The 22,571-nt window shown below is 45.8% G+C and overlaps 1 protein-coding gene across 4 annotated transcripts in view; it reads left to right on the top strand.

Annotated features, from left to right (window-relative positions):
- Positions 1-279: 279 nt before the first annotated feature.
- NCOA7 (nuclear receptor coactivator 7) overlaps positions 280-22,571 on the top strand; it is a 132,302-nt gene continuing 110,010 nt past the window's right edge. For 3 of the 4 annotated variants that reach the window (XM_034765736.1, XM_034765731.1, XM_034765733.1), the window contains exon 1: positions 280-558. The gene's annotated coding sequence lies outside the window, so the exon portion shown is untranslated. Of the gene's footprint in view, positions 559-796; positions 880-22,571 lie in introns of those variants that run through there. The other variant, XM_034765734.1, reaches the window with a different exon arrangement.

Raw genomic sequence — 22,571 nt, 5'->3', positions numbered from 1 at the left:
CAGCAGAAAGATCAGGGGGGAATTTTGGCCCCCGCGGTGGGTCCGAAAGCTGCAGGTGACATTTGAGGGGGCTAATACTGTCCCCCCCGCTCCCCACAGGGGAGAGGGAGCCAACGCACAGAGCGGGGCTGGAGGAGGGGGCCGAGCACGGGGGAGGCGCCCGGGGCCCGGCAGGGCGGAGCTGCGGGCCGTGCTAGCGGCGGAGGCAGAGCCGGGGGAGCGGGCGGCGAGGGCCGCTGGGTGGGTGGGTGAGTGCTGCGCAGGCGAGGTAGGGCGGGGCGGGCTCTGCCTGACGACCATGCTGCTGGCGGAGGCCGGGAGCTGCGCGCTCTCTGCAGCGGGCTGAGCTGCCTGCAGCGGCCGGGTGTCTCCGGGGACCTCTCCTCGGCGGCCGTGGATGTTGCCGGGCTGCTGCATCCGCGCCTCTGCAGCGACCCCCACCCCGCCTCCTGAAGCCGCCCGTGGAGCATGGGGGCCCCGCTGAGCATCCCTGAGAGGTTCCGACCCAGCCGCCACTGCAAGTGCCCGGCCCGCGGCTGAAGGAACCAGTGCAGCTGGGTGGGTATCAGCGGGCGGCAGATGCCCCTCCCAGGCTGGGGTAGGGATGACCCAGCAGCAGCCTGAGGAGGGGAAGGGGGCTCCATCGGGGGCTAACATTTTGCAGACCTCATAACAAACAATTAAGCTGCCTTTTCAGAGGCACAACACAACAACACAGCCAGCAAGGGGGGAGGAGAAGGAGGCGGGCAGATGGGGAAGTGCATTAGTTTGGCTGGCTTCAGAAACGCTGGGTCCCTTGGCTTGGCTGTGATAGCAAAACCAGAGGGGGAACATCGGGCGTCAGGAAGCTGCTTAGAGAAGGGGCTGCGGGACTGAAAGGTGCAGATTGTGTGATGTACATGTACAGCTGGCCTGTGTTTGGGGAAGGGGGGTTCAGTTCGCTTGAATTCTTTACTGGATTGGTTATGTTTTGGTAGCACCCATAGTGAGGTAGCTGCTTTCAATCTCTGTAGTCCTGCTTCAAAGATTTTACAATCTTTTATTTATTTCTCTGCAATCAAAATCCTTTTGCTAATAGTGTAATTATTTCCTCTCCCACCTTTAACAGGTTCTGAAATATATTTCCAGTTAGGATTATGGAATTTTTACATATACCTCCAGGAAGTAGATTTCATTTTTTGTCATTCGAGGAGGAGGGAGAGGAGGTGATGGTGGTAATTTGAAGGAAGGGCCTTAAATGATATTTTGAGAGCATGTAATCTGTCGTAGGTATTGGGTGATGTGGGGTGGATATTCACTGCAGTGATGCACAGAAGCATCCAGCAATAGGCAACGATCATATTCCAGTGTGTTTGACATAACTTCATACCTGATATCCTTTGTTATTGGGAAATTGGTGGGCTAGGAACTTGGTTTCAAATATAATTTCAAAATAAAGAACAAATGCTGATTTTCATTTTCTTGTGTCAGTCTGGATTTGGGGCAATTGTAAGATTCCCAGCATGTGAATTATTGGAAAATGGGGTTGGTTGTGATAGTTCTATTTAAAACAAATAGATGTATTTTAACTATCAAACGACATTAGTCACAAACATATTAAAGATTTGACCAAGAGAAGAGAGGCTGCTTAGAGTTAACATTACAAATCTGGACTCTGACTTGTGCCACTGTATATTTTTTTTTAAACAGTTTTAAGTGTGGATGGATTGTTATCCTGGTTTTATAGTCCTGACATCTGATTTTCCTGTCTGTTGATGGTTTGCTAATCCGACTCATGGTATCAAACATATTTTATGGTTTAATTTTCTGTTCTAAACAGAGAGAGAAGACAATAGCTAATAAGCAATATTGGGTGTATGAGAGTGGATACGTTGGGCCCAGATCTTGCAATTTCATTTGAGCAACTGGACCCCTACACCTGTTCACATCCTTACTGATTTTAGTACGATTCTTTGAGTGGATACAGGGATTCACTTGTATCGATCTGCCCGCAGTATTAAGGCTATAGATTTTTAACAGTTCTGTTCTTGACATTAGTCTTGTTAGAGTAAATACTCAGTAATGTAATTTTATCATGTGTTATTTACTTAATGGTCTGTAAACACTGCAGTTCCATGAGGTCATTGTACATGCTTGTATTAATACATAATTATGGACTTTTAAATGGGTGATGTTTACGCACTAATTGATTATGATTTGTTGAAAGCTGCTATGAACTACTTTGAGTGCCTGTATTTGGATAATATTTTGCATGCATATTGAAGAAGTCTTTCCAGTCTATTGCTTACACAAATATTTACATATTTTAAAAAATGAATACTGGGATTATATGTACAAAATATAACATTAGAAAAAAAAGTTACTGCAGCTTGCAAAAGGAAACACCAGGAAAATAAATAAATATAAATATAAATATAAATATATATTGCATCTGAAAAACCGTATAAGCAGCCATGCAGATCTTGAAAATTGAAAGCAAGCCAAAGTAAAAATGCTTCCATTTTCCAGTCCTCTTTCTCTCTCAAATCCTCGTACCTGGAAGATTTCCATAAATGAGCTAAATAGACAATGGACTCAACCTTGCAAGTTTTATACCTGTGAGTAACTTTGCTCTTGTGAGTAGTCCCATTGACTGCAACAGGAGCAATCCCATGAGCAAAGTTACTCCCAAGCATAAAACTTTGTAGGATTGAGTCGATTGTCTATTTACTTCATTTATGATTCAGTATTGTGAATTTTGCAAAAGGATCTTGCAGGAAATTCTGTTCTTTATTAAAGAACATGGAGGCTCTATATTCAGTGCCTTCCTTTTCTTCGTTGTGTAGCACAGCATCAGGCAAGGAACATTTCCAGAAAATACGGTGTATATACATGCCTCACTGTCCCTCTCTCGCCTCAATGGGCTCTTCCCTTGTGATGTCCCTGTTCCTATGAGTTGCAGCACTTCTTCATTTGAGGCCGCCAGGATTCTGATTCGTCATCTCTAATGTTGAAGTGATAAATCATCCCTTGAACTTGAAGTGAATCAATAAGAATGCTTCTGTTTGCTATCCTCTGTGTTTAAGATTTGGAGAATACAAGCAGAATTACTTAGGGAGTGACAGTATACAATATTTCACCTCCATATCTTTCTTTAAGTCCTGATTTTCCTACAGTGTGTTGCCAGCAAACATCACAATATTAAGGCAAGGCATTGAGCTTCTATACTCAGTGCTGATATAGAGCTGCTTTCATTTGGAGAATAGAACAGATGATAACATTGTTAAAGCAGGACCTCTTCTGTGGCCTAATTGTCTGACTTGAGACATCTCCTTTAGATGGATGACCAAAGTGGGGCCAAAGGGTATCTCATACATGGAAGTATCTATATTGCCTGCAACATGATCTGACTGATCCAATTAATTGCTGATCCTGGCAGAAGAGGTTTTTACAAAAGGATAATTGTGATCTAACCAGAGGACAGGAGAGCCCAATTTCCCTTTTTACTCTAGTAGGCATTCAAGGAGGTTGGAACACAACTGATAATAGAAAATGTTACCACTCCCTTTATCTTAGAGAGGAGGATCCTATGCCAGACAAAGCAGCATAGTCAAGGTTTGCTTACTTGTTATTAAGGGGAAGAGAGTTTTTATTCTTCCAATTCTGGAATACTTATACTAGTTTCACTGAATTAGTAGAGTGGATGTGAGGCAAATTCGACTACTGCTTGGGCCCAAGTCTTGTATTAATAACTGGGGAGTTTCCACCAGGCATCATGTTGAGGGTAAGAATAACAGTCTGCTATTAGGTTAGTCACTTCTGAAATATACTGGACCTGAACCAAGATTTGGCACAGCAGTCAGTATAGATCCAAAGCCTCCAGCAATGTTGGACATTTTCTAGGATTTTGGACCATCCTGAGGCAATTTATATACCCTACATTGGTTGCATTGCCCTTTTTTAGAAGGACCCAGAATCTGTCTCAGTTTGCAAAAATCATGATGGCAAACACTCCAGTCATTATACTTCAGTGAGTTTATGTACCAGTTTGACTCTTTAAGGGACCATTGTCCCCTTTTTTATATTTTTCACATTTTGCTCTCTAACCTGACAGACTGGCATCTGATTCTACTGTCCCACTGGGGAAGACAGACAGATTACATTGCTGTTCCATATCTTCATGTGGTTTAGACACCATAGGACTTCCTTATTCACTTTCCACTAAAGATTTTGTCATATGAACCACCACTGTGAGGCAGGTTAACTTTCCGTTTTCAGAGGGCCCAGTTATGGATCCAGACTTGGGAGGTTTGACTGAATGGTAGAGATAGTAACCCCTGAACTTGAGCCTAGTTTTTGAGGAATTTTTTGAAGTCTGAGGAGTCTCTTTATCTTCTTCCTTATTTTCCCTAGTTTGTTCCTGGGGAGATTTATCAGGGCCATGGTAAAGTCCACCTTGAATCTGAAGGAAACTGTTCTCAGTGTGGGTTCCAGCATGTATATTTTTCCTATTAATCACAAATGCTTCTGCGTCCATGAGGAAAACACACCAAATATCCTGTTCCTGTGCTGGCTGCTAATCGGAATGTCATTCAGGGATAAGCTGCTGAAACTGAGCCAGGCTGCCACTGGACAGTCCAACAACTGAATTTGCTCCATCTTGAAGGTAGTAATTCACCATATACTTGTTCAGGGGTCTTAAACTGATCAGGGGTCTGCAACTTCTGTTCGTCTAAGTACCAGAAGGGCATATTCTCACACCGTGGAGGCTCCCCTTTGGAGGTTTCCTAGATTTTTTTTTTTTTTTTAAAGAAGAGAAGCGACCATGGTGATCATCTAGTCTGACCTCCTGCACAGCACAGGCCATAACATTTTGCCCAGAAATTCCTGCATCAAGCCTAATAAGTTGTAGTTGAACTACAGCATATCTTTTAGAAGGACTTCTTGTCTTGATTTAAAAATGTCTAGTGATGAAGAATCTATCACATCCTAGGTGAGCTATTCTCATGGTTATTTACCTTTATTACTAAAAATGTGTGCCTTATTTCCTGTTTGAATTTATGCTTCGTCTTCCCCACTCTTGGATCTTGTTATGCCTTTGTCTGCTAGATTAAAGAGCTCTCTATCATTAGGTGTTTTCTCCCCATGTAAGTATGTACAGACCATGCTTAAGTCACCTCTTAACTTCCCTTCAGTTAGCTAAATAGATTGAGCTCTTTGAATCTCTTATTGTAAGGAAGGTTTTCAAATTCTCAAATCGTTGTTGCTCTTCTTGGAAACCTTCCCAATTTTTCAACATCCTTTTAGAAGTGTGGACACTGGGACAGGACAAAGTATTCCAGTAATGGTCTTTCTAGTGCTGTTTACAATCAAATCCCTACTCTATTTCTACTTGATATTTCTTTGCTGATGCATCCAAAGAACACATAGAATCATAAAATATTAGGGTTGGAAGAGACCTCAGGAGGTCATCTATTCCAATCCCCTGCTCAAAGCAGGATCAACACCAACTAAATCATCCTTTGTCAAGCCAGGCCTTAAAAACTTCTAAGGATGGAGAGTCCACCACCTCCCTAGGTAACCCATTCCAGATCTTCCCCACTGCAACTTGAGACCATTGCTTCTTGTTTTGTCATCTGCCACCACTGAGAATAGTCTAGCTCCATCCTCTTTGGAACCCCCCTTCAGGTAGTTGAAGGCTGCTATCAAATCCCCCCTCGCTCTTCTCTTCTGCAGACTAAACAAGCCCAGTTCCCTCAGCCTCTCCTCGTAAGTCATGTGCCTCAGCCCCCTAATCATTTTTGTTGTCCTCCGCTGGACTCTCTCCAATTTGTCCACATCCCTTCTGTAGTGGGGGGACCAAAACTGGATGCAATACTCCAGGTGTGGCCTCACCAGTGTTGAATAGAGGGGAATAATCACTTCCCTCTATCTGCTGGTGATGCTTCTACTAATACAGCCCAATATGCCATTGGCCTTGTTGGCAACGAGGGCACACTGCTGACTCATATCCAGCTTCTCATCCACTGTAATCCCCAGGTCATTTTCTGCAGAACTCCTGCTTAGCCAGTTGGTTCCCAGCCTGTAGCAGTGCATGGGATTCTTTCTTCCCAAGTGAAGGACTCTGCACTTGTCCTTGTTGAATCTCATCAGATTTCTTTTGGCCCAATCCTCCAATTTGTCTAGGTCACTCTGGATCCTGTCCCTACCTTCCAGCTTATCTACCTCTCCCCCCAGCTTAGTGTCATCTGTGAACTTGCTGAGGGTGCAATTAATCCCATCATCCAGATCATTAATAAAGATGTTGAACAAAACTGGCCCCAGGACCGATCCCTGGGGGACTCCGCTTGATACCTGCTGCCAACTAGAAATTGAGCCGTTGATCACTACCCGTTGAGCTTAACAGTCTATCCAACTTTCTATCCACCTAATAGTCCATTCATCCAATCCATACTTTTTTAACTTGCTGGCAGGAATACTGTGGGAAACTGTATCAAAAGCTTTGCTAAAGTCATCCACCGCTTTCCCCATATCCACAGAGCCAGTTATCTCATAGAAGGCAGTCACATTGGTCAGGCATGACTTGCCCTGGGTGAATCCATGTTGACTGTTCCTGATCACCTTTCTCTCCTTCAAGTGCTTCAAAATGGATTCCTTGAGTACCTGCTCCATGATTTTGCCGGGGACTGAAGTGATGCTGACCAGTCTGTAGTTCCCCAGGTTCTCTTTCTCCCCTTTTTTAAATATGGGCACTATATTTGCCTTTTTCCGGTTGTCTGGGACCTCCCCCGATCGCCATGAATTTTCAAAGATAATGGCCAGTGGCTCTGCAATCACATCAGCCAACTCCCTCAGCACCCTTGGATGCATTACATCTGGACCTATGGACTTGTGCATGTCCAGCTTTTCTAAATAGTCCTTAACCTGTTCTTTCACTACTGAAGGCTGCTCACCTCCTCCCCATAATGTGTTGCCCAATGCAGCAGTCTGGGAGCTGACCTTGTCTGTGAAGATCAAGGCAAAAAAAGCATTGAGTACTTCAGCTTTTTCCACATCATCCATCGCTATGTTGCCTCTCTCATTCAGTAAGGTTCCCACACTTTTCCTGACCACCTTCTTGTTAACATACCTGTAGAAACCCTGCTTGTTACCCTTAACATCCCTTGCTAGCTTCCATTCCAATTGGGCCTTGGCCTTCCTGATTACACCCTTGCATGCTCGAGCAATATTTTTATACCCCTCCCTAGTCATCTGTCCAAATTTCCACTTCTTGTAAGCTTCCTTTTTGAGTTTAAGCTCACCGAAGATTTCACTGTTAAGCCAAGCTGGTTGCCTGCCATATTCGCTATTCTTTCTGCACTTCGGGATGGTTTGTTCCTGCGCACTCAATAAGGCTTCTTTAAAATACAGCCAGCTCCCCTGGACTCCTTTCCCCCATCATATTAGCTTCCTAGGGGATCCTGCCCATCAGTTCCCTAAGGGAGTCAAAGTCTTTTTTTCTGAAGTTCAGGGTCCATATTTTGCTACCCTCTTTTCTTTCTTTTGTCAGGTGGTTCAGGAACAAACCACCTGAACTCAATCATCTCATGGTCACTGCTGCTTAGGTTGCCGCCCACTTCTACTTCCCCTACTAATTCTTCCCTGTTTGTAAGCAGCAAGTCAAGAGGAGCACGGCCCCTATTCGGTTCCTCCAGCACTTGTACCAGGAAGTTGTCCCCAACACTCTCCAAAAACTTCCTGGATTGTCTGTGCATTGCTGTATTGCTCTCCTAGCAGACGTCAGGGTTATTGAAGTTCCACATTAGAACCAGGGACTGTGATCTGGAAACTTCAGTTAGTTGTCATTACCCTTTTGGCCACAGCCTCACACTGGAAAGACATATTCAGCTGGTTATCTACCAGGATCCCTAAGTCTTTTTTTTTTTTTTTTTTTTCAGATTAATTGATTTCCAGGATGCAATCTCTCTTTCTGTAGATTCCCCAAATTATGGCTTGTTTCTGGATCTTCCCCTGTACACAGTCAGTTATAGATTGTGATGGAGTAGTATCAGTTCTCTGGAAGGAGAGAAGAGAGGAAAATAGTTTCGTTCAGAACCCTTTACCATCTCCATTGCCCAGGAATCCGCTATGGTCCTTCCTCAGATATAGGCAAAGAACCAGCTCCTGCACCTTAGAAGACGAGGACTAAGGCCAGATTTACGCTCCAGAGTTAGGTCGACGTAAGGCAGCTGTAAGTGTCTACACTGCAGCGTTGCTCCCCCTGCTGTAAGTCCCCCACTACACTGACCAAGTAACTCCACCTCCGTGAGCAGTGTAGAGCTTAGGTCGATGTAGTTAGGGTGATGCAGTGTCTGTGTAGACACTGCATTACTTACATGGCCTATCAGCTCCGCATGGAGCTCACAGCTGTGAGCCCTGCTGCTGGGTCCTGACAGTCTGGTCTATCAGCGCCCGGCAGTGGGGCTCTAGCACTGACAGCAGTGCTCACACTGCCAGGGGCATCCCTAGCTATTCTGGGGCCCTACGAAGCCCCCTGACGAGATGGGGCGGGGCGGGGCTGGGGGGGGGGGGCGCAGCGGGAACCGCCCCTCAGCACTCTCTAGTGGTATGGCTGGGGCCAGGTTGTTGCATTTCCCGCTGCCGGTGAGTGCAGGTCTGGCCCTGCTTCATCCTCAGGAGAGTGGGGGCGAGGATGTGTCGGAGCAGGGGCGGAGGCTTTGGGGAAGGGGTGGAGTGGGGGCGGAGCAGGGGTGGGAAGAGGTGGGGCTGGGACGGAGTAGGGGTGGGGGCCATGGGGAAGTGGCGGGGCAGGAGCTGGAGCAGCACGCAGAAATTTCCTGATGCCCAAATTTCCTGGTGCCCTTCACAGCTGCGTACTTTGTGTATGGGTAGGGATGGCCCTGCACACTGCTCTACTTAAATTGGAGCAAGCTCTCCTGGAGAGGACGTGCACCACTGGCAGAAGGAGGGTAGTGTAGACATGAAAAACTGCAGTAATTACTGCAGTGGCTGTATGTTGACCAAACATAAACCAACTTAATTGTCTAGTGTAGACAAGGCTTAAATGGAGAAGAGAGGAGACTGTTTAGGCTGTCTCACAAAAATACATAATAAGAGTGAATACTCACTGGAATTCCAGCCTGATGTGGATTAATTGCACAGGCATCTGCTTATCTCCAGAAAATGTCAACCAGCACCTGACTCATTTTCAAACTAAATTTAATGTTTCCTAGCAATGGCATTTTCCATTTCTGCAGTCACTCTCACTTCTGTACTTTCTGTCCCACACACCATCTGTCTCATTTTCTGTTTTTCTTATATTTTAAACCAGCATAATAATGGAAAAGACTAAAACCATTAATATTTATGAGACTAGTGTTGTCACTTAAGTTTCAAGGGGAACTGGTGTGGCTTGCTGCCGTACAAGCTGGTTCTGTGATCTCAAGCTAAATGTGGTCAGGCTGGGCCATTACTTGGACGGGACACATACCAGGAACGGCTAAGGAGAGTTGATGATTCAGCAATACATGAGTACTGTGGTGATGGGCACTATGGAAAAACATCAGGTAAATAAAATAGTAAGTGGCATTTGTTTCATGTAGTAAGAAATCAACTCTTGGGTAAGGAATGCCCCAACATGGTGGTAAATTGAGAGAAAACAATGGCTTTTTTTAACCATTTGTTCTTATTTCAGATTCCATGGGACTTAATAAAGTAGAGTTTGACAGGGTGTACAGGTGATTTGGTGTTCCCTAACAAGGATCCTATAGTCCTGCCACTCCCCACCCAGGCAGTGCCTCGATGAAGAGGCCCTGTCAAGCCAGATAGTGGCCTAGGTTTTATCGATTGTCTCCCAGCAAAGGTTCTGTTATGCCTCAAGTAGGCATGCCCAGCAAGGAGCTAATTAAGTTCAGCTGAGCCCAGTTGGTCTCAACACATTAAGGTGACTTATAAAGGATTTAAAATAAATTTGGGCTCTTATTTGCTCCTTTCTGATATATAAAGAATACCTGATGGCTCTTCCCCTTCCCATCCCCCCCATTTTTCTTTTTACCTTCGAAATAAATGTCAAGAATATTTGTCTGGTTTTGTTGGAGGAGCTTGGGGAAGTCTTAGGGACGTTTACTGTGAGTTGTAACACATTAAAAGAAGGGATGAGGGTGTTGAATCTTAAAAAAGGCTTTCTTTGTCCAAACCATTAGTCATGTAAGTTAAACAGGTGTTAATTAAAACAGGAATGGGCAAACATTTTGGCCCGAGGGCTACATCTGTGAATAGTCACGTCTGGGCTGCTGCCCAGCTGGTGCAATCCCGCAGCGGCCCCGGGGCGGAGGCATCGGCAGCCCAGCCCCGTTCATTCCCCTGCGGGACCCGAGCGGGATGGGGGTGCTGGGGCCTGCTGCACCCACTCCGGGGCTGCCGCAGGATAGCACCAGCTGGGCAGCAGCCCAGACGCGACTGGCCAGGGGCTGGGCGCAGCGTGCACGCTGCTAGGTCCCCGCAGCAGGCCCAAGCTCGGGGGGTTTGGGCCCAGGCACCAGAGCCGCAGCCGCCGAGCTTGGCCATCGGCCGCTTCCTCCCCCCGCGGCAGTGGGAGCTGCAGCAGTGGCTGCTCCCGAGTCCCACTGCCCAGGGTGGGAGAACAGCCGCCGCCTGGCCCCACGGGCCGCCCCCTACTCTCCCTACCGCCCGACTGAGTCCTGCCTGCTCGGGGCCAGGCCAGACTCTCACTCACCCTTGCCCCGCGCTTCCCCTGTGTCTCCCGGGCCTCCCTACAGCGCTTGTGGAGGAAGGGTGTTTTTTGTTGTTGTTTTTTGCCCTGCCCCCTCCCGCCACGCCCCCGCGTCCCGATATTTGACTTGGGTGATCTGGTCACCCTACCTGCAACTTACTGTGATTATCTCACTAGGTGTGACTTAGCTTTGCACCTGCAGTTTCACTCTTTATTTCTGTCATAAGCAAAGACAATGGTTTACCAGAGACCGGACAGCCATATGCAGAGCACAATGTTTCTGTCTTAAAACATTATAGATAAAATGTATAATAAAACAATAAAAGATCTAAGCACCTACTTAAGCTTACCAATCAGCTGCAAACAATCAAAACCACTTAGAGGTGAAAAAGGAACATTACAACAGATAGGAAATCACCCTATGATGACTGTTATACAGAAACAAGACTGTTTCTGTATAATACTGAGGGCAGAGACACTCTGTATCCACTCACTGAGCAGACCTTTTGAGGTACAGAGGCATTTTCATGAAAAATTAGATCCCGGTTCCTGTGAAGCCAGACAGCTCTGCAATAGTCCAAACTTCGTGTGTGAGAACATGATATATTAAGTGTAGGCCCACATTTGCGTTTTATTGTTTTGTATTGTAACCATTTGTTTCCATCACTCTTGTTGTGAGTTGAATCTCTGTTTTTTCCTTAAACAAATCTTCTTTTGTTCTATTACAAGTTTTGTGTGATATACAGGAGTAAGAGTAAACTTGGGTACAGGAATAGTAGATCTGGGATTTCTGTGAGCAGACAGTGTGAGGGGCTGGATATCCCAGGGGAACACTTCAAAGAGACTCAGGTGCACCTATTGTTAACCTGCAAGGTGAAACAGGGCTGGCGTTACCCAGAGAAGTACTTGAGTGGCTGACAGGCTGGTGGTGTTAGGAACCTAACACCCAGCCATCATGGGGAAGGTTACCTCTCGGGAGAGGCAGGGGATAACAAAGTGACTCTCAGTCCTGAGTGCCTGTAGCACAGCTGACTCACTAGTGCAGTGCCTCCTGCTGGTCATCCAGGAATTAGCTTGATTCCAGCACTCAGAGCGCCCCCTGCTGGCTGGTGTCTTACCTGCCTCAGGCCCCCATGTCCGTCCCAGACCCCAGTGCCCTTTACCTTGGGGTTCTGCCCCCCAGCAGTACTCCCACACTTTGGGTCTCCCCTCCTAGGGGAACCCCCTCATCCCTATGCCCTCCTTGCCTCAGTGGCTACTGCCAGTCATCATCTAGCCCCTTTCTCTGGGGCAGACTGCAGTCTGTAATGGCCGCTCATCACTGGCAAGGGGGTTGGACCAGCTGCTGCTGCCTCTGCCTATCCCCAGGCTGCACCTCTGTAGCCCCAGTACCTGCTTAGGCCTTAACCAAGGCCTCAGCTTGGGGAGTTGCTAGGCTGGAGCGCCCCAGCTCCTCTTGCCTTTCCCCAGCATTGCTCTGTGCCAGGTATCCCGTACTCCCAGGCAGCTAAGTCCTTCCCGCTCCCAGCTGGAGTGAGACTGACCCAGTTCCTCTCTTAGCCCTTATATCAGGGCCAGCTATGGCTGCCTCCCCAATCAGCCTACTTGAGTTGCCTTTAACCTTTTCCCCTAGGAGCAGGGTAACTGGCCCGCTACAGTGCCCCAAGAACCATCACCTCTCCGCTTGAATTTTTTTGAGTTAATCGCATGAGTTAACTGCAATTAATCGACAACCGTAATCTTAAGTGTTACTAGTAATAAGAGTGTGTACAAAACTTTCAGATGGAAATTTAATTTTCAAGCTGTCAGAGTCCCTTTAAACTTCTCCATTTTAGTTCCTGGGCAGAGCTCAGTAATCCTCACCAACTAGCCAGCATACAATCCCTGGCTCAGAGAGGTAACATTTATAAAGTGAAATACATAGTTTCAAGCTAGGCCTGTGTTCATATCTGTCACGTGTGTAAAGTTGGATTTGCTAGTAAAATCCAGTCAGTCAGGCAGATGCAGCCTGGGTCAGGGACACCAGAAGGGGGCCATGGCCCTCCCACTTTTTGGCGCCACAGCCTCTCGACCTGCCCGGAGTGGGGGGAATAGAGAGCAGCCCCCGGCCTGTGTCTCTGCCCCGCGGGGCTCTTCCCCCCCCGCCCAGGGCAAGAAGCAGCTCCCCACAGCTGCCTACGCGCCACATGCAGCTCTTACCCGGACCTGGCTCCGGCTGGGGGGCCGCAGTCTGGCTATGGTAAGAGCCACATGGGCAGCTGTGGGGAGCTGCGGACCCTTCTGCCCTGGGTCCATGGCTCTCAGCCTGCTCCGGCTTCCAACTTGGCTGGGGGCGGGGCCTCAGGCAGAAGAGGAGGGGCGAGGGGCCCTAGCCCCCCCACTTTTGGGCAGGCTCTGCCACCCCTGGCCCAGGTGACTGAAAACTACACAATGACTGATTAATTAGCAATTCTCCTTGCCATATAGTGAGAATGGTGAAGCTAAATACCAGGTAGTCAGAAGAGCCATCAGAGTTGGTAGGAGAAGAGCAATGGAGTACCAAAGAGAGCCCTGGATTCACTTCTGCTTCTCACAAGGAGTCATCAGCTACAGTGTCTAAGGAAGTCATATTATGAGGCCAAGGAAAGTCCATTTCGCTCACCAATAATTTATTTTCAGCATAGAACACTGGGGTCCATTAGTTGCATGTGCCTGGTTATTCAGTGTGATTATATGGGATGTAGGTACACAGGCAGAAAACAGGTGACATCAGAACTGCGTAGCCTCCGTACAGCTATGAAGCCTTGCAGTAGTTAGCTGCCCTTGTAAGTACTGCCCAAGCCAAGCCAAAGAATTAATACAATTCTCCTGTCCTGCTGGCTTACCCACTGATGTTCTTACTTACCAAGGAACTAACTTTGTTTCACTTAATGCAGAAGATTTCGAACTTCCTCAAAATTTAAGTCAATTTGAATCTCAGCGTATTGCCCATAAACCAATGGCCTGGTGGAGAAGTTTAAAGGGACTCTGACAGCTTGAAAATTACCATATATACCCGTTCATAAGCCAAATTCTTTTAGTAAAAAAGGGAAGCACCAGAGAAGGGGGTCGGCTTATGAACGGGTATAGAGAGGGAGAGGTGGGACAAAGCCCCTCCCCCCAACAGAGGGAGCAAGGAGAGGCAGCACAGCCAGCAGAGCATCTCCACTTCTGGCCATGCTGCTCTCCCCCCAGCCTCCGAAGCAGCTGCGGCTCCGGGGCTGGCAGGCTGCAGCCGTGCTGCTCGGTTCCACCCCCAGAGCAGGCTGTGGCTGCGCCGCCCGGCCCGCCGGAACACACTGCGGCCGTGCTGCCCGTCCCAGCCTGCTTGAACATGCTGTGGCCGCGCCGCCCGGTCTGGCCCGGCGGAACAGGCTGCGGCCGCGCTACCCAGCCTGCCAGAGCATCTCCAGTCAGGCCAGAGACATCCTCCCCTGCCCCTCTCCAGGTAAGGTGGGAAGGGATGGGATGGGGAGAGTGTGGGGGTCCTGGGCTAGGGATAGGGTCCTATGGGCGGTGGTCACAAAGATTACTCCCCTGACCCACAGCTTCTGCCCCCTCAAAATTTCCCCACCAGTTGCTGTCCCAGCCTGTCAGGGTAAGCATCTGGCGCGCTGGGACACTTTATTTACTTAGGTTTACCTCTGTGCCTGTGGATGCTCGAGGTAAACAAACCATCTTGGCCCGCCAGCGGTTTATCCTGATGGCCCGGGAGCCAAAGTTTCCCGATCCCTGAATTATAGGGTCGGCTTATGAACGGGTCATAAAAATGTTCCATTTTTACTTATTTATCTTGGATACCGGCTTATGATCGAGTATATACAGTAAGTTTCCATCCTATTCACTTCCTCCATATCATTCATGATTTTATAGATCTCTGTCATATCCCCACCTCTTAGTCATCTTTTCTAAGCTGAACAGTCCCATTCTTTTTAATCTCTCCTCACATGGAAGCTGTTTGATTTCTCCTAATCATTTTCGTTATCCTCTGCAACTTTTCCAATACTTATATATCTTTTTTGAGATGGGGCAACGAGAACTGCACACACTGTTCAAGGTGTGGGTATACCATGGATTTATATAGCTGTACTAAGATACTTTCTGTCTTCTTATCTCTCTCTTTCCTAATGGTTCCTAACATTCTGTTAGCTTTTCTGCCAGCCATTGCCCATTGAGTGTATGGTTTCAGAGAACTATCCACAATGTCTCCAACATCTTTCTTGAATGGTAACAACTAATTTATGCTCCCTTCATTTTGTATATAGTTGGGATTATGTTTTTCGATATGTGTTACTTTGCATTTACCAGCATTGAATTTCATCTGTCATTTTGTCACCCAGTTTAGTGAGATCCTTTTGTAACACTTTGCAGTCAGTTTTGAACCTATCTTTAGTAATTTTATATTGTCTGCAAATGTTGCCACCTCACTGTTCTTCCCCTTTCCCAGATCATTTATGAATATGTTGAATAGCACAGGTCCCAGTACAGATCAAAGGCTTTCTGAAAGTTCAAGTGCACTATATTGACTGGATCACCCTTGTTCACATGCTTGTTGACTCACTCAAAGAATGCTAGTAAGATTGGTGAGGCATGATTTCTGTTTACAAAAGCCATGTTGACTTTTCCCGAACATATCATGTTTATTTATGTCTCTGATAACTGTGTTCTTTACTGTAGTTTCAACCTGTTTGCCTGGTACTGAAGTTAAGCTTACTGGCCTATAATTGCCAGGATTGTCTCTGGAGCCTTTTGAAAAAATAGGTATTCTATTAGTTAACCTCCAGTGACCTGGTGTAGGGGCTGATTTAAGCGATAATTTACATACCAAAGTTAATAGTTCTGCAATCTCATATTTTAGTTCCTTCAGAACTCTTCAGTGAATACCATCTGATCCTGGTGACTTCTTATTGTTTAGTTCATCAGTTTATTCCAAAATTTAATCTATTGACACCTCAGTCTGGGACATTTCCTCAGATTTATCACCTAAAAATAATCACTCAGGTGTGGGAATCTTCATTAGCTTCTCTGCAATGGCCTTATTTTCCTTGAGTGTTCCTTTAGCACCTCGATCGTCCAGTGGCCCCACTGACTGTTTGGTAAGCTTCCTACTTCTATTGTACCTAACACTTTTTTTGTTCTTTCATGATAGAACAATTTCATATTGCTTGCACTGGCTACACTGACCCCTCAACTCCTAAACTAATTGATTCTTTTGCCAGTGTGATTGATAGTAGCACTTTATTTAGTTCCTGTGGAGTTGCATATGTATTGCCCATAAACTGGCCTCAAATGCCTGCTTCCAACTTTAATCTTTTCCTTGCAAATGGAATTCCTTGTTGGCCTCGGGGTGCTTATATCTTTGGCAGACCACTCAGTTGGGTTTAGCTCCTATGGGTATATCTACACTGCAATTAAAAACCCAGGGCTGGCCCATCTCAACTGACTTGGGCATGCAGGGCTCGGGTTAAGGGGCTGTTTAATTGTGGTGTAGATGTTTGGGCTCGGACTAGAGCCTGAGCTCTGAGACTCTTCCCCCCTCTTGAGATCCCAGAGCCTGGGCTCCATCCCGAGCCCAAATGTCTCCACTGCAGTTAAACAGCCTCTTAACCTAAACCCTGCAACCTGAATCAGCTGACTCGAGTCACCCTTCAAATGCTTTTTAAAAAGTTAAAATTTGGACTGTTTTTGAAGACAAGATATTAAAAAATAAACCACGTAGGGATTTGCTGGATTTCTCCTCAATGTAAGAACTTTACTCTGTAGCTCACAGAAAATGAGGGGGAATGCCGAAGGGGGAAGCAATAGGGGAGAAAAAGTATGATAACCCACTGACTCAGATGTAAACATTCTCTTTTTTGTAGGCCTGAAGTCCCTCTTCATGCCTTTTCTGGCATTAGTACAAGAGCAGCTTTCAAAGGCATTTATTACTAGTTGTCTTCCTCAGCTATAAAGAAATATCATCGCAGAACTGTGGTCCTCCAAACACTTATTCACAGGAGTAATATAATGCAGTTTGCAGCAGTGTACAAGTGGCTGAACGGTAGTAAAGTGGAAAAGACCTGGTTATATAAATTCTTAAAGGAATTAGTATTCAGTGTAACACTATAGTTATTAAAGCAAATGTAGTCATACAATATATTCTATAACTAGGTGAATTAAGTTTCCAACTAGAGAGATGTTTCTTCTTTATACACAGCACAGGTCCACTCCCAGAATACTACAGCAATTTCCAGCCCTCTACTATGGAAAGATAGAGGGGAAAACTGCTAGGCTCATAAAGGCTTTAGCGAGAATGGATTCCTGAAGAAAGGCAAGAGAACTAAATGTGTTTAATATGATTATTGGCTATAATACACAGAGGAATTGTGCAAAGAGGAGGGAAATAATTAGAAGTCTTCCTTCTTTTTAAGAGAAGTGTCAGAGTGCACAGTGTGTAAAGGATATGATTCACTGTCTAGTATTTGAGGGTAATGCATCCAGCACTGCTGCATCTGAGCATCTGTTGAGCAGCAAGGGTCATGTGATATAGTATTAAAAACACTCTAATGCAACTTTAACAAGTTCAGAAATACAAAATTAAGGTTTCCATAGCAATGGTAAGTCTCCCACATTATACTTATATAGTCTTTTCAGTTACAGTTCAATGTGTTATTTAATGTGCAGTGTGTGCAATGTGGCAGAGATAATGTTGCTATGGAAACCTTAAATTTTGCTTCTCCTAACTTGTGTGATCAAATATGAAACATTTGTATTACATTACTGTAGATTTTTTTCATTGGATTCCTTTGCTTTTATTTAAGAAGGAGGAAAAAAAGACGAGAGAATTTTGGAATTGCACAATTGAATACAATAGGTTGTAAAATATACCACTTGGATTGGTTGAAAAAATGGGGTGTATAGTAGGGAATTTAAAACATTTTTAATTGGAATTTTTCATTTATCTTCTATTGTTTTTAAAATATTTAATACTTAAGAATGTGTCAATTTAGTCACAGGGTGGGTTTTTAAATTAAATTTTTAAAAAATCATTAAACTTCTTATTTTGAAAATGGCAAATGATAAATTATTTTTGATAATGTCATGACACATTTTGAAAAACAATTTTTCATGAACATTTTTAATATTGAAAAAAAACTTTGACCAGCTCTAGATAGTATTCAATGGAAGAATGAAAGATCTAGCTGCATTACTACCGAGGGCATGTCTACACTACCCGCCGGATCGGCGGGCAGCAATCGATCCAGCGGGGGTAGATTTATCGCGTCTATACTGAGCGCTCTTCCGTTGACTCCGGTACTCCACCAGAACGAGAAGTGCAGGCAGAGTCAACGGGAGAGCGTTAGTGATCGACTTACCGCAGTGAAGACACCCCCGGTAAGTAAATCTACGTAAGTCGACTTCAGCTATGCTATTTACGTAGCTGAAGTTGCGTATCTTACATCGACCCCGTGCAATGGTGTCGACAAGCTCTGAGTTTCACTGTATAGTACTAGGAGGTTGTAAAACTCTGTAATACCACAGGAAGTAACCTCATTGAGGGGCACTTTTTTTTTTTTTTTACACTAAGGTTTTGTAATAAATGTTTGATCCTAAATGAGAGAGCTTCCATTTACTTCAGTGGGGTGGGATCAGGCACTTCAAATTTTACCCGATAAGATGCTGAGTATCTTCAACTCCCATTAAAGTCAGTATCTAAGTAGCTTATAATTTTATTTTTAAAACTTTCTTTCAAATTTACATATTGACTGGCCTCACTCTTGCAAACATACACACATGTTTAACTTTACACACCTGATTTCTCCCACTGAACCCATTGGCACTATTTACATGTATAACAGTAACCTCATTCATAAGTATTTGCAGCAATGGGAATTAATTATAAGTGCAAAATATTATTGTTACAGTAATTGGTGGGTGTAAACATTGAACTGTATTACAAATAGTTGTCTATATTTATTCTTTAAAAGTTCTTACCTTGAAGAGCCAAGTATATTTCTCCCCCTCCTTTTCATTTTTTCTCCTCAGAGTAAAGTCTGTTATTGGGTTGGGGTGAAAAATTAAATTTTAAAAAACCCATAAATGCTTACTTTACTGTAAAAAGAACAGGAGTACTTGTGGCACCTTAGAGACTAACAAATTTATTAGAGCATAAGCTTTCGTGGGCTACTGCCACTTCTTCGGATGCATATAAAGTGGAATACAGACTAACACGGCTGCTACTCTGAAACCTTACTTTACTGTGCAACTCAGAGCACATAGCTTTCCCTAGTCACTAACACAGAATGGAAAGGGCACATATTGAGACAGGCAGACAGCTGCATGACAGCTATCACTGTGTAACTAAATAGGGAGGTGTGGAACAAATTTATGCTTTCTTCAGGCCCAGACCTTACTCTTCGTGAATTTCACCCTGGTGCCAGGAAGACCCAAACCCCCACCTCTGCACCACCGATGCCCTGTGGTGTGTCTGCTGCACAGTGGATTCTCCCTACTGTCTCTATCATGGAGGCACTTTTTCCAAGTTTTCTCACATAGACTAGCAAAAAAGAAGCAATTGTTGTGTTTAGCCAGCCATGAGATCTGTGATTACATGGATCCACTGGCCCAAAGTAATCTATGCATGTGACACAGGAGGGCTGCTGCTATGACCACAGAGTGGAATAGTGGTCCTGGGAAGGGGAGTCAGCATGGCAGCCCCATGCCCGGGCTCTGGGTTAATGGGTGGATTTTTGCCCACCTATGCTGCCTACTTCACTCTCATAAAACATACAGCCTGTATGTAAATTAGAGACCCAATCTTATGGGATTCCAGGGGCTTCTGTATAGCTTATTTAGGTTAAGCTTTCTATCTACCCAATGTGACTCAGTGCTCAGTCTAGATTCTAGAAGATACCATTAGACCTGTTTAGTTTTGCAGTTCTCAAACTCTGGATTTGTGTCTCCAGAGATAACATGCTTGTTAACAGCAAAAATGTTTTTAAATAAATAAATAAATAATATATAGAGGTGAGAAATAACAGACCTCAACCCTATTGTCCCTCTGCAAATTTGTGTACATAGAGTCAATTGTTGGGGGCGGAATAGATCTGGACAAGGAGAAGAAGTCTCGAAATATATGTGAGAAGGGAGGGACAGGCAGTAGAAACAAAAGTGAAACTGTTTGAGCAGCATATTCCAGAAGTGTTGAGGTCTTTCTGAGTGTAGCCTTCATTGATTTGAGATGTACCATACCATTCTCTTACTAGAAGGGAAAACCTATAATGGCAGCAGGCCTAAAAGAGACCCAGTTTGGGAATATTTTAATGAAGTTTCTCTACCTGTGAGTAAGACAGGCATGCGTGCAAAATGCAAACAGTGCAACAAAGAAATGCAAGGCCTGGTTGCCGGAATGAATGACAGACTGAAGAACTTCAGAAAGATCTCAGAAAACTAAGTGTTTGGGCAACAAAATTGCAAATGAATGTTAATGTGGATAAATGTAAAGTAATGCACATTAGAAAAAATAACCCCAACTATACATACAATATGATGGGGCTAATTTAGCTACAACTAATCAGGATAGAGATCTTGGAGTCATCGTGGATAGTTCTCTGAAGATGTCCACGCAGTGTGCAGAGGCGGTCAAAAAAGCAAACAGGATGTTAGGAATCATTAAAAAAGGGATAGAGAATAAGATGGAGAATATCTTATTGCCCTTATATAAATCAATGGTACGCCCACATTTTGAATACTGCGTATAGATGTGGTCTCCTCATCTCAAAAAAGATATACTGGCATTCAGTGATGAGCTCCCAAAATCCTAATAACCGGTTCCCTACCGGGTCTTCGGGGGTGGGGGGTGGCCTTCACTTGCTCCGGGATTTTGGCGGCGAGTCCTTCACCCAGAGCAAGTGAAGACCCCCCGCCCCCCCACCGAAGTGCTGCCGAAGACCTGGTAAGGAACCGCGCAGTGAGTACCCACTTCCGGCCCCCAACTGCCCCCCTTGGAACCCGCAACCCATCAACCTGCCCCCGTCCCCACTCCTTATCCCCTGACCACCCCCTCCCGAGACCTCCTCACCTAACTGCCCCCCAGGACCCCACCCCCTACCCAACTCGCCCCACTCCCTGTCCCCTGACTGCCCCAACCCCATCCACCACCACCCCGACAGACCCCCGGAACTCCCACGCCTACCCAACCCCCTCCGTCCCCTGACCACCCCCCCCCCAGAACCTCCGCCCCCTCCAACTGCTCCCTGCCCCTTATCCAACCCCTCCTCCCAGCCCTGGCCCCCTTACCATGCTGCTCAAAGCGGTAGGAGCTGCCCAGAGCTCTGGGGCTGGCAGTGCGGCGCGCTGGGGTTCTGCGACGGGTGGGGGGGGGAGCGGGGGAGGGGCCGGGGGAGCCTCCCCAGCTGGGAGCTTAGGCGGGCCGGACTGGATGGTCCCGTGGGCCAGATGTGGCCGGTGGACCGGAGTTTGCCCACTCGCCGGCCCCTTTACAACCGGTTCTAAATTTAACAACCGGTTCTTGCGAACTGGCTCCAGCTCACCACTGCTGGCATTAGAAAAGGTTCAGAGAAGGGCAACTAAAATGATTAGGGGGTTGGAACGGGTCCCATATGAGGGGAGATTAAAGAGGCTAGGACTTTTCAGCTTGGAAAAGAGGAGACTAAGGGGGGGATATGATAGAGGTATATAAAATCATGAGTGGTGTGGAGAAAGTGAATAAGGAAAAGTTATTTACTTGTTCCCATAATATAAGAACTAGGGGCCACCAAATGAAATTAATGGGCAGCAGGTTTAAAACAAATAAAAGAAAGTTCTTCATACAGCGCACAGTTAACCTGTGGCACTCCTTGCCTGAGGAGGTTGTGAAGGCTAGGACTATAACAGCGTTTAAAAGAGAACTGGATAAATTCATGGAGGTTAAGTCCATTAATGGCTATTAACCAGGATGGGTAAAGAATGGTGTCCCTAGCCTCTGTTTGTCAGAGGGTGGAGATGGATGGCAGGAGAGAGATCACTTGATCATTACGTGTTAGGTTCACTCCCTCTGGGGCACCTGGCATTGGCCACTGTCAGCAGACAGGATACTGGGCTGGATGGACCTTTGGTCTGACTCAGTACGGTCATTATTATGTTCTTCCCTCAAACACTCACTCCATGTACAGATAATATCAGACGGTATCACCACAGTGGTCTATATAAACAAACACGGAGGGACAAAATCTCGTCCCCCCCAGCCTGGAAGCAATCAGACTTTGGAACTGGTACATCAGAAACCACATTATGAAACATACCTCCTGGGTGTTCACAACTCCCTGGCAGACAGGTTAAGCAGAAGCAGACCACGAATGGAAGATCCATGACAGAGTTCTAACCAACATATCTGCACAATGGAATACACTGCTTTGGGATCTCACTGCTTCCCAGCCAAACAGAAAGCTTCCCATCTATTGCTCCAGGGGAACCAGATACCATGATTCCCAGGACAGTGTTCTCTTGATGGGATGACCTCAGATATGCCTATCCTCCCTTCCCCCTGCTATCACAAGTTGTACAGCATGACAAAGCCACCATAATCCTCCTAGCACCCTATTGGTCCAGAGATCTCTGGTTCACGGAACTACTAACGATGTCCTCATGCCTACCAATCAGGATCCACCCATTTCAAGATCTCCTAAGCCAAATAGGGGGGAAATCAAGCAACCCAATCCAGGCTGACTCCACCTCATGGCCTGGCATTTGGATGGGTGTCAGAAATAGAATGTTCATTCTCTATCCCTATTCAGAAAATCCTTAACCAAAGTAGAAAAGATTCTACCAGAGCCTGCTACCAGGCTACATGGTGGCACTTTTC

This window comes from Trachemys scripta, chromosome 3, assembly GCF_013100865.1.
Source record: "Trachemys scripta elegans isolate TJP31775 chromosome 3, CAS_Tse_1.0, whole genome shotgun sequence".
NCBI classification, from domain to species: Eukaryota; Metazoa; Chordata; order Testudines; family Emydidae; genus Trachemys; species Trachemys scripta.
Note: the sequence above shows the minus strand (reverse complement) of the source record. Positions and strands in the feature narration are given on the sequence as shown.